This window comes from Haemaphysalis longicornis, unplaced genomic scaffold (genome assembly GCF_048455015.1).
Source record: "Haemaphysalis longicornis isolate Haplotype H1 unplaced genomic scaffold, Haemaphysalis longicornis Haplotype H1 scaffold_1, whole genome shotgun sequence".
Classification (NCBI taxonomy): domain Eukaryota; kingdom Metazoa; phylum Arthropoda; class Arachnida; order Ixodida; family Ixodidae; genus Haemaphysalis; species Haemaphysalis longicornis.
Genome location: NW_027526203.1, coordinates 322831300 through 322837630, shown reverse-complemented (window position 1 = coordinate 322837630; position 6331 = coordinate 322831300). Strand labels below are relative to the sequence as shown.

At 48.2% G+C, this 6331-nt stretch overlaps 1 protein-coding gene across 1 annotated transcript in view; it reads left to right on the top strand.

Moving 5' to 3' along the window:
* Positions 1-3977: 3977 nt before the first annotated feature.
* Positions 3978-6331, top strand: part of LOC144151480 (uncharacterized) — a 38309-nt gene continuing 35955 nt past the window's right edge. The window contains exon 1 of the mRNA XM_077682541.1: positions 3978-4169. The gene's annotated coding sequence lies outside the window, so the exon portion shown is untranslated. The remainder of the gene's footprint in view (positions 4170-6331) is intronic.

The window sequence follows — 6331 nt, the reverse complement described above, 5'->3', positions numbered from 1 at the left end:
TTCATCATCACCATCATCATCACCAGCCTATCTACGCCCACTGGAGGGCAAAGGCCTCTCCCATTAATCTCCAATTACCCCGGTCCTGTGCTAACGGCGACCAATTTATCCCCCCAAACTTCCTGATCTCATCTGCCCATCTAACTCTCGCGCCCCCTGCTACGCTTGCCTTCTCTAGGGATCCACTCTGTTATCCTTAATGACCAACGGTTATCTTTCGTTCGCATTTCATGCCCTGCCCACGCTCATTTCTTATTCTTAATTTCTACTAATATGTCCTTAATACGCGTTTGTTCCCTGACTCACTCCGGTCTCTTCTTGTCCCTTAATGTTACACCTATCATCTTCCGCTCCATTGCGCGCTGAGTCGTCAATTTAAGTTGAACCCTCTTAGTGAGCCTCCAAGTTTCTGCCCCGTAGGTGAGTACCAGTAAGATGCAGCTGTCATACACTTTCTTCTTCAGGGACAATGGTAGGCTGCCATTCATTATCTGAGAATGCCTGCCGAATGCACTCCACCCCATTCTTATCCTTCGAATTATCTCTGCCTCATGGTTGGTATCCGGGGTCACAACTTGACCTAAGTAGATATATTCGCTTACCCCTTCCACTGCCTTCCACTTAAAAATTGCTTATTGTGGGAATCCAGAAATGTCAGCGTCAAATCGAGACCGTTGGACTAAATTCTGACGAAGACCTTTTAAAAACGATAGACCTTCTTGGGCTACTTAAACCCGAAAATTTCGGTCTGTCTGTATGTCTGGCTGTCCGTCGATTCAGCCACCCGGCGAAAAAACTAAAAAAATTCTGAAACGAGAAGTTTATATAGGCGGAACCTTTCCCAGCCACCAAATCTGGAAACATTCTTCATAGTTGTCAACATGGTTGAACAAAACGAAAACGTTAAACTTATTTGAGGCAAAGCATGAATACGTAGCTAACACTCTTTTAGTGCTCTTTTAATTGGTTATAGAAGTGCGCTTGATATTTGCGGTATCAAGCAAAAAGAAGCTGCGCGTTAAAACAATATTTTGACCTTAAAATGCAAAACAGCTCAGGCCCGAGCCTACACCTCGCGGCGGCTTCCCAAGTCCAACAGTTACGAAAGGTTCTAATAGATGGCGTGTGTGCAGTGGGACGCGGGAAAATTGAATTAACTTCATTAGCCTCCACCGTGTTTCTTGTGGGAGCAGTAAAATGGGAGGGGAAGAGTGTCAGGTGGGCAGTGGAGAGAAGGCAGGCGGTTACGTGTCAGGGGCAACAGAAGATTATGTCTTTGGACGACATTTGGAGCGAAGTGGGCAGATACGCGGGCAAAAATTTTTTTTGAATTGCTCGTATTGCGCGGTATCGGATGCTGAAGTTTTATGAAAAAATTACGCATTGCTTCTTTAAACGACGTAGTTGCACTGTAGGCAAAATGCACAACTTTGACTCGCGGGTACTTCATTTTCAACAATTTAACATTTAGGGCAACTGCTGAAGGGGTGCCGCTGGTAAGTCATAAACCACCGCCGTATGGCAGACGGATTCCAGGGCACGGCAATTTATGGCAGTGAAAACTCTCTTTAGGAACCAAGCACAAACATTTTTAGAAAAAAAAAAATAGTTGGCATACACCGGTATGTTACTTTAATGACTAACTTTGCGGGATAACTTTGTGGAAATATACAAGACTTTTGTGTAATTTTTCGTCAAAACTTGCTGCCAATAGAGCACTGAAGAACAGAGTAATTTGTCGTGAAAGTGATTCAATGGCACGGAATGCTTGGCATAATCATATCGCAATCGACGGCATTTCTGTCCTTTTTGGCTGCTTATAATCCGGGACTTTCATTCCGATCGGAACAGGCGGGGTGCACATCGACCTCGATTTGCGTCGCGTTGGAAAACGCTTCATCGCATGAGCGCGGCACTGTAGTGCTCACGAATGGCGATAGGGGAAACTTATTTCGGGCGGCCAGTCCCACAAGAATTTCGAGCACTTCTACCGTCTATCACGCCAGAACCTCCCATTCGAACACAAAAACAGTGTAGAAGAATCCACCATCTGGAGACGTCTACAGACGAACACGTACTCGCAAATAAGCCTATTGCACACCATTTACCCGGACCAGTTCTTTTTAAACAAATGCCCTCACGGCCCCGACTAAAATACTCTGGTGCCTTGGACTAAGGGTGCCACCACCTTAGGAGCAAAGTTTTCATCTATACCAATAAAAGTTCTTCCTTCCCCTCCTGCCTCAAGCTGAAAGTGAACGGTGTGGTGATATATCAGGTAATTGAGGTTTTGATCACTTTTCTTCGCGGGGAGAAAGTAGGAATGATGGCTTTCCTTGGGCGACACAGCACACTGGCGAGATTAAGCAGTTCTTCTGCGAGCGTGGTATGCCTGGTGAGGTTACTGCGCTGACATCGTTATTTATTTCGTGCTGGCTAAAACTATAAACTCCGTGGCTCCCGATGTTCGATAGCCCACAATTTCAGGCACAGAGTTGCGGTGGTAGAACGGAAATCTCTAACGCCGTGCACATTCGAATTGCTATAGTGCGAACTTTGTGCACACATGCAGTGCACTAGTGTACGAGGGGCTATCGCAAAGTTCCAAGAGTAACACGGAATCGGCAATTTTGTGAGACAACCTACTCGTTTTTCAGCGTGCATCAAAATAAACTACGCACTTTTTCTGAAGATCTCCCGACTGCCGAATAAAGATGGTTGCCGCCAGAGATCAGCTCTTTCTGTAGATCTATTTAGAAACAAAGAAATGAGCAATCGAGGTTGCACAATACTGCTGTCGGTAATGTTTAACCTTTCCCTGCAGCTCATCAGGTATAGTCTGGCTGACCCATGAGAGGACAACAGCGATCCGGGGCTGTGAAAGGGAGAAATATGGGGACACGGAGCTTCCGTTCTATTGTTTTGCTACAAAATGGGCAGTCGTTAGAAGAGCGCAATGCGATCTTTTTAATGCAACTTTCGTTACTTGTAGGTTAACACAGCGCGACCAAATCGGAACGAAAGCAGGTTTCTGCACGACACGCCCTCATGGCTATAGGTCTGGCGTTGCAACCTGTAGACTTCGACGACTTCATACACATCCGTTGCATACACTACATACACTTCTTTTGCCGTGCAAGCTTTTGTAATAGATGCCGGGATACCTTTGAGCAATCGTCATTGAACATTTCAGTTGTCCTTGATGCTTACGAGCAAAAGTGCAGTGCTGGTCGCGGGTTCGATTCCCGGCCGCGGTGGCCGCTTTTCTGATGCAAGCGAAAAGGAAAAACGCCCGTGTGTTCGAGATTTCGGCGCACGTTAAAGATCCCCAGGTGGTCAAAATTAATCCGGAGCCCTCCACTACGGCGCGCCTCATCGCCTGGGTTGCGTCGGCGCGTTAATCCATACAATCCATACAATCAATCAATCAATCAATCAAAAGTGCAGTGCTAATTACTCTATGATCATTAAAACTGGCACTGCGTCAGGTGCATAACTGCCAGTCTTTGAAACGTAAAAGGAGTGCGGGGACAGGACAAGACGACTGAAGAGGCGAAGCGCTAGATGAGTGTACAATCCCGTCCACGTGTAGCGTTTATATTTTAAAATAATCTACCAACCGGCCCACTTGAGCACTGTCCTACGCTTGTCGTTAAATAGTCTTACAGCACATGGCTGCACCAGTTTCGAAAAAAAATTTTGAATGCAATGACTCGATGAAAATCTATAGTTCATCTCCGAAGCTAGCTGCAGCACTGTGGAGGCTACATTGTTGTCCCCCTCGGGGCGCCTAACTCACCGCGAAGGAAGCGACAAAAGGCGCCGGGGCCTTGCGGTGTCACTTGCCGAGAGGGGAGAAGGGAGTGTCCTTTCAGGACCCCCTTCACGGCGGATTAGGCGCCCTCAGTGGGCGCACTATTGATAACAATGTAGCCTCCACAGTGCCGCAGCTAGCTTCTGAGATGAACTGTAGCTCCGAAACCTGCCTACCTGTTGCCACCGAAGCGGATTCCTTGCACGCTAGCTCATTTTTTATGGAGTAGATAGCAGATATGCGACACTTATCTTTCTCGGCTTCTGGGACGCCGTCTGCTACTTTCCGGCAAGCTCCATTCTGCCACGGGCCCAACGCCACGTAGCACAGACTCGGTGGGACAATTACATTCAAAGTAAGTAGGGTAAAGCTTTTATACCTGGCATGGCTTGAAAGTATCAAAATTACGCGTATTAATCATACACAATCGACTAGTGCTGACCAAATTCCACTTGGAGTGTCACGCGCCGAAGCTACACCTGCGCTGTGAGGCGTGACCTAGTGGAAGGCCCCAGATTAATTTCGACACGTGGGGATCTTTAACGTTCGCCGAAATATCAACACACAGGTGTTTTCGTTTTTCGCCTGCTTCAGAAAAACGACCCCCGTGGCAAGGACCGAATCTACGTCCTTGTGCACAGAACAACGCCTTATCCACTGAGCCACCGCGGCGGGCGTGTGGTGCCGACCAACGGAGTTCTTTATTTTTAATACAACTATGAATTACAGTTGCCACGAGTGAATTGCAACGATATTCGTGTTGCACTACCTGTTTTAATGCACTGCGTTATCTGTGTTAGCAGCAACTGCAGTTTCAAACTGGCCCTACAGTTCATTAGCTGTATCCGTGATTGTCTGTACCTATTAAACTGATCTAGTCTTCCCCCCCTCTCTCTCTAAACAAATAAAATGTTCATATGAACCATAAAATGTGTAAAAACCAATAATTTGAACGCTAACGGCACATGCTGCTTTCTAATCTGCCGGCTATTGGAGAACTAAGGCTCTAGACTTCCGCTAAACAGTCACATAAAAGGCTATACAATGGAGCCACAAATAAGATTTTGACAAACTTGCTTTGTGTCCTTTTAAGAGAGGTCGCACTAGTAAAAAAAAACTGCGGTTGATTCCTCTGTCATAGCAATCGGTAAAACACGAAAGTGAAATGTACGGCGAAAGAAGCATGATTTGCGGATCGGCGGCTGTCTTGTGGGTGTGCTCGGCGAGCGACGTCCTGCTGTCGAGTCGCTTCAGCAAAGGTGCGACCATTTGCTGCTCCGTGGCGGGCGTGGCAGACGGTGGCGTTGCGAGGAGCTCAGCTTGTGAAACGCGAGAGGCACAGTTCGTGGTTTGGACCGTGAACGCGTCAACGCGTTCCGCTTCCCGCTGGCGTGTCTCTCGTCGCACCAAGGCAGTCACGAACGCGACATTTCACCCGTCAGAGTCGTTGTCTTTTAGCGGAGCTTAATGCAAGTTTTCTTACAAGGGGACATCACACCCAAAGCTGTAAGCAGTGGAGGGTGCCTCAATTCACGCGCGTCCTCCGTACACGAAGTACTGGCATGGAGGCGCCAACTGTCGGCGCTCATTATCTTCATGATGCGCTACTTCGCTCCGCCTCTCCTAGACGGCAGCAGCACCATCTGATTGAGTCATAGGGAAGATTATTAGGCGCGTTCGTAGAGCTGTTGACGTCCGAGTTCATAGCCAGTTGGAAGAGCGTCTCGTACCTCCCGTTGAGGCGAGAGAGTTCTTGGGCTTGAATCCCGGCGCCGCCGCGTCAATGGCACTCTTTCTGGCGACGTCATTTCCTTGACAGATATGACGTCAGTAAGATCTTGGTGTACCCGGACATAAAACACCTTCGTATTAAAAAGATGGGCCCACCAGACACGCAAGGACGAAGCGAACCGATAATTCTAGCTGAAAAAAAAGGCGGGCTGTGCATAACCGCAAAGAAGTTTATTTCATTATCTAATCCCGAGCAAATCACTGCTTACTCAGAGGAGGTGGTACTCAACCGGAGCGAAATGTTTCTAGCAAACAACCGGGCCCACCGCCACTCATTTGTGATTCTCAAGTTCCCAGTACGTAACTCTTTCCGTACATGTCTACTTCTCGCGGTTACTGGTGGAACCATATTCTATTCCGTCTTTTCACCTGAATAACCAACCAAAGGGGGCGCAACAAATCTCAATAGACGTCTGTGATTAACAGCGGAGCTGTTGTAGGTCCAGCCTTTTCGCCCGTCTGCTGAAGGTCGTGCGTCACGCGGGAGCAGGAGCAGGTTTCCAGACCCGTCGGCGGCCTCGCAGAAACCGGTTCCCAAACCCACTGATGGAGGGCGCAGTGGTATCACAGGGGCGGATTCCTTTTGCTGCCGTTAGGGGAGGGAGAGCGGAGGTAGTCTCCGACCGCAGAAGTTTAGCTGCCCATACCTTTGCGCGAACGGTAGAATTTGCGCCGTTGTTGGGCGAGCGCCCGTTGACGTTCGAGCCGACACAAGATAACCACAGC